The sequence below is a fragment of the Urtica dioica genome, chromosome 2 (genome assembly GCF_054948205.1).
Source record: "Urtica dioica subsp. dioica isolate 48M chromosome 2, U.dioica_male_clone48M_v1_H2, whole genome shotgun sequence".
NCBI classification, from domain to species: Eukaryota; Viridiplantae; Streptophyta; class Magnoliopsida; order Rosales; family Urticaceae; genus Urtica; species Urtica dioica.
The window spans coordinates 5185430-5198107 of NC_142757.1; positions in this window are offsets into that span (position 1 = coordinate 5185430).

A 12678-nucleotide genomic window follows, 5' to 3' on the forward strand; every position below is an offset into this window, starting at 1 on the left:
AACTAGTCATAAAATTTACTCGAAATTTTCTCAAACTTTTAAACACGTTTTTCAATATAAAAAATTAAAAAAATTTAGAACTTATTCTTATGTGTTTTAAAACCATCCCAAACTCATAGAAAATCAATATGATTTTTAATTTAAAGGCATGAGCAATAAATTAAAAAAAATATAAGAAAACAATTCTAACTTGTCACAAAATTAGTAAACTTTCGAAAACGATTTTCAAGCTCATATTTTTAAATACATGTACATGCATATCTTTGACCATAGCTCTGATACCATTTGTTGGAATTGATCAAGGGTTTAAGAAAAAGTTTAACGCTTCGTTAAGCGGCGGAATTTTGAAAATTTTCTTTTTCAAGTAAAACAGTTTTTACTAACCTAGACAAAGAGCAAGCACATGTAAATAAAACTAATATGAGCATAAAAGATTACTAACCTTTTTAGAAGCTTGAACGTTGAGAAGCTTTTGAAAAAGGTTGCAACGTTCGTCTCCCTCGTAGCACGTCTCTCTTCCTTTCCTCGTTAACTCGAGCAACCACGAAAGTTTCTATCACTAAATCACTCAAGATAAAAAGGTATTAGTGTGTGGGCACTTTTAAACACTACGACTTAAGAACGAGTCTTGAAGTCGCAGAGCTGAACACTAGGTCAAATGAGGACCTAGGTGTCAAAACAAAAACGAAAAATAACTAGAGAGAGAGAGAGAGGATCGGCCACCACAAGGTCTAGAGAGAGAAGCTCTCAATCCTAACTTATGTGGAATGAATAGAATGAGAGGAATGAGGTCTCTATTTATAGGGGAGGCATGAGCAATTATTATTTCCTCTTTTCTACCCATATTGGACGTTCATGACATGCCATGCAAGTCCTTGGATTTGTTTCCTCATCCGTTCTCTCTTAGTTGGCCGAAAATGCACTTTCCTTCTAGAGGAAATTTGTTTCCTCTTTTCTTTTGGCAAGTATCTGCATACATTAATGCACAAAATAAACTCTCTTTCCCACTATGGCATGAACGAAATTCAGCCTTATTTTCCTTGGGTTGGACGAAATTTGAGCTTCTAGAAGTAGCTTCTAGATGTTTCTTCATTACTTCATGACAAAATAAGAAAAGCCCATTACGAATTTTCAAGTAAAATTCTATGAAATGAAATTAATACTCAAGGCCCAAATTCTTTAAGTTGGCCGTGTGATTTAAACTTCATTTGTCATCCTATGACAATGTCAAAAAATTTATTGACATTCATTTCGTCCTATGTCTAAAAAGACAAAAATACCCTTTAGACAATTTTCACAAAACTTGTCTCGTTCTTGTTTTGACTTAGCTGCTAGTTTAACTATTCCTACTCGATATGATTTGTGACAGTGACCTCATGGATCCAAATGAACAAAGCTTGAGCTAAACACTTGGACTCAAAAGTTCACAAACCTTTTTCCAATTTTAGCTTAATGTCAACTGACTCCACTAAAGAGTTTACACTGAAAATCTCTCGGTTCAAATGAATTTATTTTCTACTCAAGAATTCAACCTAATTGGAATGAGCGTATCCACTGAATATTATCTATGTTTACCCTTCATGAATATCATCAGCTAGTCGGGATTTACAAAATTACTATTTTACCCTTCTTAGTTCCAGAGGCGGAGGCTTTTTGCTCAGTAGCATATGCCTCTCCTTGATTCCTCTTTCTCTTAGTGAGACCTACAGCAGTGTGAAGTTCCTCCATAAGCTTGGTAACAGTGTACTCTAGCTTGTTAACGGAGTAGTTCATCTTGGAGGTATCAAGAGATGCAGGGAGAGTTTCTAAGATCACATCTATGACATTCTTCCCATCAATCTCAGATCCTAGGATTTCTATTTTATTCAGAAAACTAATGATCAGTATCATAAAGTCTCTAACAGGAGTCCTAGCCTTCATGCGACAATTCATAAACTGTCGGACTGCTTGTCGCGTTGCTTGACGCCTTTGCCCTCCAAACATCTCATGGAGATTGTTGAGCATATTGCCGCCAGTCTCGATGTGACGATGTTGCTCTTTTAGCATATTGTTCATAGATGCTAAGATATAGCACCTCACAATCTCATCAGATCGAAGCCAGGCCGCTAAGGAGTCTTTGTCCTCTTGAGTCGAATCATCATTCGTTTGAGGAGGACACGGGGTGGTGAGTACCCATTTGTGCTTGTTAATGGTAGGTATTATGTCGAGGTTATGTTTCCAATTAACATAGTTTTTGGTTTCGAGTTTGTTCGAGGAAAGGATGATTGAGGGATGTTTGCGAGACATGTTGCTTATTAAAGTTGAAACAAGTTTATGATTAGTCTTTGGTTTAGGATTTAAGTTTTATTTAAGACTTTGATAAAATCCAAAGGTGTTATACACCAAACGATAATTTACTCCCTCAAGAGAAGGCCGCAAAAAATCTCCATTTATAAGTAAATGACACATCATTAATGCTTCGCCAAGATGTCAATACATCAATTTTGACTAGCCACCTTTTAAATTGGTTTGATCACTCACATCCTTTCGCAGGGCCTCGAGGGAGGATTACTAGGGATTGAGCCTAAGTGTGCAACCAACCACTTAGTCCAAAAGGTCAACTTTGATAAACAATCCCCCAAGGGGAGGCCTTGTCATCATCGTCTTACTCTCGGACGTAGCTCATTGAGCAATGATCGAAGCAAAAACGCCTTAGAGTACTCCCATTTAAGAGAGGGTCGCAAGAGTGGCTCTTAGTCCCACGTTAATTGCTTCTTTCACTAGTGTTGGGGATCGTGGGTTACAAACAACAAATATAACCCTCCCACTTAGTTTTTGGAGTTGGTTCATCGACTCTTATAAGTTTGGAAACAGATTTCCTAGTTAAAGAGCGATAGAGCGGACAACTTGAAGAGAATCCTAGATCGACATGTTCAGAGCAGTATTAGTACATAAAGGCACAAGGTACATACTCGATCTTTTCCTATTTTCTATTTCGGGAAAGTGCGTGAGGGAAGTGTGAACTTCAACTCACTCGAACACTTGAATGTTTGAGATTACACATCTTTTTATTTTTCGGCTTGTCTACAAAGAGACCTCCCACTCAAATTTTCAAGAGCATATAGATTTTGAACATATGTGATATAGATATAGTTTTGAAAACTTATTTGATTTGGATGACAAAATATTTTCAAGTTTGAAAGTGAAAACGGTTTTTCAAAATTAAAACTAGTTTTATAAAAACTCAATTTCAATTAATCTTTCAAAAATCAAAACTTTTTAATCTTACACATCATGTTTATAATCTTATAAAAAACAATTTTTCTCAAGAAAATTTTCTCATTAGAGTTCTATAACTCATGCTAGTGGGGTTTGAAAATCCGGATTTCTAAAAAACTGGAGTTTCAGCACAGCCGCGCACCTCGGAGTAAAATCGCCATATCTGGCGTCTCCGATGTCCTTTTGAGCCGAAACCGGTGGCATTGGACAGAGGACAGAGAGAGATTTAATTTGATTCAAGAATCATTAAATTTCGATTTCTGAGCAGAAAGTTGTGCCACTTTTAATGCGGGTTTACTCCAGCTCGAAGAAAAAGAAATAATTAAAGCTTGGTCCTTTTTAGGTGCGAAAAAGAATCGAGTGTAACGGAACGTTTTATGAAGGTTGTTAAAGCTTTTATTTGTGTTTTATTAGCAAGTTAATAACAAGGCATAAAAGAAATAACAACAAGCATAAAACGATTCAAGTAAAAATAAGAAACTAGCAAGATAACAAAACTAGTCACAAAATTTTACTCGAAAATTCTCAAACCTTTAAAACACGTTTTTCAATAAAAAAAATCTAAAAATTTTAGAACAGATTCTAATGTTTTTTAAAAACATCCCAAACTCATAGAAAATCAACATGATTTTTAATTTAAAGGCATGAGCAATAAATTAAAAAAATTCTAAGATAACAATTCTAACTTGTCACAAAATTAGTAAACTTTCGAAAACGATTTTCAAGCTCATATTTTTAAATACCTGTACATGCTAATCTTTGACCATAGCTCTGATACCATTTGTTGGAATCGATCTAGGGTTTAAGAAAATAATTAACGCTTCGGTAAGCGGCGGAATTTTAAAAATTTTCTTTTACAAGTAAAAACAGTTTTTTACTAACCTAGACAAAGAGCAAGTACATGTAATTAAAAACTATTATGAGTATAGAAGTTTACTAACCTTTCTTGAAGCTTGAACGTTGATGAGCCTTCGGAAGGTTGAAAATGTTCGTCTCCTCGCAGCACGTCTCTCTTGCTTTCCTCGCCAACTCGAGCAACCACGAAAGTTTCTATCACATGAATCACTCGAGAATAAAGGAATTAGTGAGTGGGCACTTTTAAACACGACTACTCGAGAACAAGTCTCAAAGTCGAAGAGCTAAAACCAGTAGGTTAAATGAGGACCTAGGTGCCAAAACAAAAACAAAAATAACTAGAGAGAGAGAGAGGAGAAATCTGCCACAAGGTCTAGAGAGAGAGTCTCTCAATCTCTAACTTATGTGGAATGAATCAAATGAGAGGAATGAGGTGGGGGTATTTATAGGAGGAGGATTAACTTCAAAATGTAGTTTCCTCATACACCTTGCACGTCCAAATGAGCTTCTAGAAGCCTTTGGATTTGTTTCCTCATTTGCTTTCTCTCTTAGTTGGCCGAAAATGCACTTTCCTTCTAAAGGAAATTTGTTTCCTCTTTTTCTTTTGGCAAGTATCTTTATACATCAATGCACAAAATAAACTCTCTTTTTCTCTATGGGGCTGCACGAAATTAGTCTCCCATTCTCTTGGGTTGGACGGCCAAAGGGCTTCCAGAAAGCCTTTCTAGATTTTTCTTTACTTGTTCATGACAACATAAGAAAAGCCCATTGAGAATTTTCAAGTCAAATTCTATGAAATGAAATTAATCCACAAGGCCCAATGAACACATCATGGCCAAGTGATCTAGGCCATCATATGACCATGTCAAAAAAATTTATTGACATTCATTTCATGCTATGTCCAAAAAGACAAATTTACCCTTTTGACAATTTTCGTAAAACTTGTCTCGTTCTTGTTTTGACTTAGCTTCTAGTTTAACTATTCCTACTCGATATGATTTGTGACAGTGACCTCATGGATCCAAATGAACAAAGCTTGAGCTAAACACTTGGACTCAAAAGTTCACAAACCTTTTCCAAGTTTAGCTTAATGCCAACTGACTCCACTAAAGAGTTGACACTGAAAATCTCTCGGTTCAAATGAATTTATTTTCTACTCAAGAATTCAACCTAATTATGATGAGCGGATCCACTGAATATTATCTATGTTTACCCTTCATGAATGTCATCAGCTAGTCGGGATTTACTAAATTACCATTTTACCCTTCTAGCTGTTATTTCCTCAACTCCTTTGTCGCTTGTGAATAAGTTAGAAACAATGTATTGACGAGGAGCTAACAAGTCACATTGTTTCATCCAAAAGAGTCAGGACTCAATTTGGACACTGGCCAGTTCATTTCTTCACACTCCAAGGAACAAAGCATGAGGTGACATACATTGCATTTCAGCAATCTTGTACATGAATTCCATATCTATGAGAACTTCACAAAGTTACTCATGACATTCTCACAACTTAGTACTTCACCAATAGGCCCTGTTCGGAATCACATAGTGAGTCCGAACTCTGACTTTCTCAAATGAGAATACGTAAGCTGTGAAATGGCATGTCTCATTTCAGGATTAAGGTAAGCATGATGCAATTCATACATAGTGACTTCGAGACATAAGAGGTTAAATGGTTTGTTCTTATCTTGTCTCTAGAAGTGCACTGGTCAATTCAGTACCTTCGGAAGATACCTAGAAGAACTATAGAGTCTCCAACTCTCAATGCCCCATAACCAGACATCATAGATTCTCTTAACAATCATACTGAGGTCAATAGTCCTTTGACCCTTAGATTGCGAATATATCGTTTTAAGCAAACTACGAAGAGTTTGTTCATGAAAATCTACATTTGTCTCTTCGTAAGTTGTTAATTTTGTTTATGGACTAATGACAAATGTTTTATCATAAAGCTTCAAACAGACAAGGAGAAATGAATGAACGTTTCAAATTTTTATCAATGAATAAGCAATTACAAGCAATAGTCTTCATGAGACTTTGTTACATCAAATGTACAATATAAAGACTACAACTCTTCTTGTGGGCACCATTGACAACAGGTTAGGGGCCTGGCCTCCCTTGTTCCTCCTTTTTAAGGGTCGGGATGATCTCCGTCTTGATCGTCGTGGCGACGACCGCTTTTTCCTCCCGACTTCCGGCCGTCTCAGCCGTCGAGGTAGTCTTCGATCCCCATGTAGGTGCGGGCTCTCGACATTAGCTCCGCCATGTCCCACGGGACCTTTCCAACAATAGACTTGAGGAAGTCGCTCGTGCGAGCTCCCTCGGTGATCGCCGTGATGGCGTCCTTGTCGTCAAACCCTTCGACCTTGTGAGATTCCTCGGTGAAACGAGCAAGGTATTGTCTCAAGGTCTCGTCTCTCCCCTGTCGGATAGACAGGAGGTAGGTCTTTGACTTCTTTTGCGCCACGAGAGTGGTGAAATGAGCAAGGAAGGCTTCTCGAAGAGCCCGGAAGGACGAGATGCTCCCCGGTCTCAAACTCCGGAACCATTCAAACCCTGACCCCGTGAGGGTCAGGCTGAAGGCCTGACACAGGGTGGCGTCTGTCTGTCCCTGCATCGTCATCCACGTCTCGTAGTGCTGGATGTGGAAGTTCGGGTCCATCCGTCCGTCGTAGGGAGGGATGGACGGTAGCTTGAAATTCCCCACACAAGGCTGCGCGAGGATTATCGGCTGAAATTCGATTCCGTATTCACCTAGCACTTGTGACCAAATGGAAATTCGTGAAGACGTCCCTTTCTACAATTCTTTCTCGATGGGGTTCCCCGTGCGCACCATGATGGGGTGCGCTTAGAAATAGGGACGCAACTTTCTCGCACTCATCACAAGGACGATGGACAATTTATCGATTTTCGGGTATCGAGTCTCGGCATCGAGGAGTGCTTTGCTCATGTAATTCACCGCCCATTGAACCATATCTTCTTCGCGCATTAGGACCGCGGTCGCGGCCTTATCAGAAACCGCAAAGTAGATGAATAAGGTATCGCCATCTTTACGCTTTGACAGGAACGGGGGTGAGCTGAAATGGCTTTTATTTCGCGGAACTCCCTTTCGCATTCCTCCGTCCACTCGAACCTGTCTGTCTTCTTTAGTGCCTTGAAGAACGGTTGGCACTTATCAGTTGCCTTGGACACGAACCATGTCAGGGTGGCAATCCTACCTGTCAAACTCGGCACATCTTTCACTTTTTGTGGCGATCTCATCTCTAAGATCGCCCTTATCTTCTCGGGATTGGCTTCGATCCCATGCCAATCACCATGTAGCCCAGGAATTTTCTGGACTCAACCATGAAGGCGCACTTGTTGGGGTTGAACTTCATCTTTTATTGGCATAGGATTGTGAACATTTCCCTGAGGTCAAAGACGTGGTCGGGAGCTTAGAGACTCTTAATCAGGATGTCATCGACATAGACCTCCATTGTCTTCCTAATCTAGTCAGCAAACATCCTTTGATACGTTGTGTTGTCGCAGTTTTTCGGACAACGATTTAGGAGTCGCAGACGGTCAGACCCAAGGCCGGACCAAGTGGTCTCGTCTTGACTCGAGCGTGTCGGGCTTGGTATCCCAAGCCGTCCCTTAGCTGTGGGTGAAGCTCACCTTGTCTCGATACCTGAAAAGGAAGAAAGAGATTGTGAACTACAAAGGGGAAACAGGGGTGGTGCCCCTGTTTACCTCTCCGACGCTCAACATTAGTGGGGTTGAGGTGGAGTATAGAGGTTTTAGGGGTGTTTAGAGGCCAAAGCTTGAGAGAAATGAGCGAGGTACGAGTTCGGCAGCGTTTCAGTGCTCAAGAATGGATTACCTGGACCAAGGGGGGTGCCTTGGTATTTATAGGCAGCCAAGGGGTGGTTTGAAGACCCCTTGGCCAAGTGAACAAGTTTGGGTCGGCCAATGGCCGAGGGAAGGCTCTAGAGCCGGCCATTGGCCAAGGGAAGGCTCTAGAGCCGGCCATTGGCCGAGGCAAGACTCTAGAGCCGGCCATTGGCCGAGGCAAGACTCTAGAGCCGGCCAATGGCCGAGGCAAGGCTCTAGAGCCGGCCATTGGCCAAGGCAATGCTCTAGAGCCGGCCATTGGTCGAGGCAAGACTCTAGAGCCGGCCAATGGCCGAGGGAAGGCTCTAGAGCCGGCCAATGGCCGAGGCAAGGCTCTAGAGCCGGCCATTGGCCGAGGCAATGCTCTAGAGCCGGCCATTGGCCGAGGCAAGCCTTGGGCCGGCCATTGGCCGAGGCAAGCCTTAGGGCCGGCCATTGGCCGAGGCAAGCCTTGAGCCGGCCAATGGCCGAGGCAAGCCTTGGGCCGGCCATTGGCCGAGGCAAGCCTTGGGCTGGCCAATGGCCGAGGCAAACCTTGGGCCGGCTGCATGGGCATTTGACTTGGCTCTTGGTTTGGGCCGGCCCCTGGTTGGGTCAGGGCCTCGCCGTTCAAGACCTCGTACCAGCCACGAGGGTCGAGGAAGTGCCTTTGTCCTTGTCGGCCCTGGACGGGCCGACAACACGTTGCTCTCGCATTCTTGAGGCCAAAAGGCATGACGTTGTAGCAATAAAACCTGCGGTTTTTTACGAAGGTTGTCTTGATCTGGTCTGGCTCGTGCATGCGGATTTGATTGTACCCCGAGTACGCGTCCATGAATCATAGCAGCTCATGTTCGGCAGTGGCGTCTACGAGCTGCTCGATCCGCGAGAGAGGGAAGCTGTCCGTCGGCATGCTTTGCTGAGATCCTTGTATTCTATGGAGATCCATCATTTCCCGTTGGGCTTCTTTACTATCACCACGTTGGACACCCACTTAGGGTGCTCTTCCTCTCTGATGAAATTGGCGGCAAGGAGTTTATCAACTTCCACTCCAATGGCTTAGTAACTCTCTCCACTAAATGCTCGCCTCGGTTGCAGACGTTCGGTTATCCTCTTGTTGTCGTTGAGGCGGTGGACCATCACTTTGGGGTCAGTCCCCGGCACGTCAGCGTGTGTCAACGCGAAGACATCCTTGAACACGCGGAGGAATGCCACGAGTTGAAGATGTAACTCGGCCGAGACTTGTGCACCAATCTTGACAACTTGGTCAGGTTTGGCATTGTCCAACACGAAGGGAATAAGGTCGTCAGGTGTCTCCACCTTTCGACGCGCTACTTCGTCCCTTTGATCCAGCTCCCCGAAGGTGCCTCCTTCCTCCAGCTTGCACGAGAACTTGTCCCCCAGTTGGTATATGGTGCTCACCGTCTTCCCTTTCTCCTTGCGGTCCACCCCTTTAAGGTAGGACATCCTTGCCATGGATTGGTCTCCCAACATCGCGGCGATCCCCTTTTCAGTCTGGAACTTCATCATGAGGTGATATGTTGAAGTGATTGCTCTTAGCTAATTCAGAGTGGGACGGCCAATTATGATGTTGTAGGCGAAAGGTTGGTCCACTATTAGGAACGGCACGATGTGAATGACCTCAATCCCCACAGAGTCCCAAAGGTGACCGGGAGGTCAATGGTTCTCTCGGTCATCACACCTCCCCGGAGAAGCCGAAGTGGGGGGGTCGAGATTGGAGTTGACCTCAGTCCGGCCAACCTTCGTCCTTTCCAAAGATGACTTGAAGATGATGTCGGCCGAGCTGTTGTTGTCTATCAAGATCCTCCGGACTAGGTTGTTCACGACCGATGCCGTGATGACAATTGCATCGTTGTATGGATGTAGCAAGCGCACCGCCTCCTGGTTGGTGAAGAACATTGACTCGAAAGGAGATGGGGGCGGACCCTCGTATGTGAGGTTGATGTGTTGGGCAATCTTTTCTTGAGAGACCGCCCGAAGATATTCTTCCTTAGAATACTAGAGTCCTCGAGTTCATGGCCTCCCATGGTTAAGCCCACGACATCCATTTGTGAGGTCTCATGTTCATTATTTGCCGTGCGGTCGATGACTGTGACCATTACCGGACCTTTTTTCTCATGCCGCGAGAGCTCCCCAAACACAGCGTCCGTTACGATTGTTAGGAGGACATATTCTTTGAGTTTTCCACCCTGGATGAGGGCCTCAATTTGTCGCTTCAGTTGGTAACATTTTGAGTCAGATACGTGTGATCTTGATGGTACCCAGCTTGTCTCGGTGCAAGGCTAGGATCCGCTCAGGCGGAGTGTTCAGTGGGGTGAACGCCGAGAACTTGCGGAAGCTGTCGGCTCTAGGTTGCCTTTGCCCGGGGAGGGAGTGACCGTTAGGGGTCAGGCCTCCGTTGTGTCTCATCTTTCGAGGCTCATGGCGATCCTCATCTCGATCGTCTTGACGTCGATTGCCTTGACCACTACCTTTTAGGCCATCGAGGTACAGCTCGATTCCCATGTAAGTGCGTGTTCTTGTCATGAGCTTCGCCATGTCCCTTAGGACCCAGCCGACTATGGACTTGAGGAAGTCGCTTGTGCGAGCTCCCTCAGTGATGGCAGTGATCGCGTCATTGCCGTCGACCCCCTCGACCTTCTGGGATTCCTCAGTGAAGTGAGCGAGGTATTGCCTCAATGTCTCGCCACTCTCTTGCCGAATGGACAAGAGGTATGTCTTCGATTTCTTCTGGGCCACAAGCGTGGTGAATCGAGCGATGAATGCTTCTCAGAGGGCTCGAAAAGATTGGATGCTTCCCGGCTTCAAACTTCTAAACCATTCAAACCCAGATCCGGTGAGGGTCAGGCTGAATGCCTGGCACAAGGCGGCGTCATATCGCCCTTGCATCATCCACGTCTCGTAGTGTTGGATTTGGAAGTTTGGGTCAGTACGCCCATCATAAGGAGGAATCAAGAGCAGCTTGTTCCCAGCACATGGCTATGCAAGGATCTGGGCGGCAAATGGCGAGTACGATTCTTCTGTGCCGCCTTATGGTCTTTGGCCCCCCAACCCCGATTCCCTCATATCAATGATTTGGTTTTGGAGGCTCTCAATCATCGTGACCATGACAAACCCGTTAGTTGGGTTGACGGTCTAGGCTACAGGAGTCACCTGTCGGTGCTCATTGGACGCTTGTCCGCGATGTTGAACGGAGGGCGACCTAGCGTGGCGGCGCTTAGTGCGCCTTTCTACGAGTTTAGCCTCTATCGGAGGTCCTCACCTTGGGAGTTCCTTTGAGCAGTTAGGTGCTCTCTAAGGTCCCCACTACGCATTTGGTGGGGAGGCGTGACACTTGATCGAGCCTTTCGGCGGGCTCCCGACTGTCGGCTCCGTCGTCGCCGTGAGTGGTTATATCCCCGGCGGGAGGTCGTGTCCAACCTCCCCTTGACATTGAGAGGGCATGCCCTCGGGAATGAGTGTTTTAGCTTTGACACACCGATGGGGCTGCCCTCTATCGACCCTGGGCGAGGACGGCCGTGCTGTCCCTTGGCCTTTCCGACTGGGTGCGCGTTTGGCTGGGGTCGGCCTCATCGGTCCTTGACTCGTCCACGTAATTGGAGTTAGTATCACGGCGAATAAAGTCATCCTCAACGTTGTAGCCGAGGAGGTCGGTGATGAGCGTGCCATCCACCCCCGTCCAGTCGGGGAGCTTGGCGAGTCTCCGGGCCGTGTCTTCACGGAGAACGTTCTCGGCGCCGTTGGCCGGTTCGAGGGGCTGGCTCTCGTTGTCAGGAGGCCGTTGTTCCCCTATGCGGTGTGCCAAACTTCTTAGGCCATAGCTCAACCAGGGGAGTCATCTGTCGATAGTTTTGCCGACGAAAGTATAAGATGAAAGTGGTGAGGGAATGAGCTGCCAAGTAGGGGAGTCCCCTCCTTCTAGCACCAAAATATTGTCGCAGTTTTTCGGACAACTATTTAGGAGCCCCAAAACGGTTAGACCAAGGGCCGGACCAAGTGGTCACGTTCGGGCTCGAGTGTCCTGAACTCGATATCGCAAGTTCTCTCTAGTTGTGAATTGTGTCTGAGCTTATCGTTGTACCTGAAATGGATGAGTAAACGATGAACTACAAAGAGGAAACATATGGGTTGCCTATGTTTACCTCTCCGACGCTAAACATTAGTGTGATTGAGGTAGAAGAAAGGTGTTAGGGGTCAAAGGCCAAAGATGAGTTAAACGAGTGACCTAGAGGTTTGACATCGTTTCACGACTCAAAAATGGATTACCCTTTGGAGAGAGCTAAGGTCTCTATTTATAGGGAGCAAGGGGTGCTCGGGTGAAATGGATGGCCGGCTGAGATGGATGGCCGGTTGAAATGGACGGCCGGCTGAGATGGATTGTCGGGCGAGATGGATGGCCGGGCGAGTCCATGGCCGAGTGAACTAGATGGCGGAGTGAGCTCCATGGCCGAGTGAGCTCGACGGCCAGCTGAGATGGATGGCCGGCTGAACTGGATGGCCGACTGAGTCCATGGCCGGTTGAGCCAATGGTCGGCCGAGTGACGGCCGTGCTGGTTGTTACGACGGTTTTGTCTTTGTTGGTCCGGGACGGGCCAACAACATTTATCTTTTTTTATTATTATTTTTATTTTTATTTTTATTTTTTTTTCCTGGCTGTTTGGGGCTGTATGAATAGGACCACAAGAAAGAAAC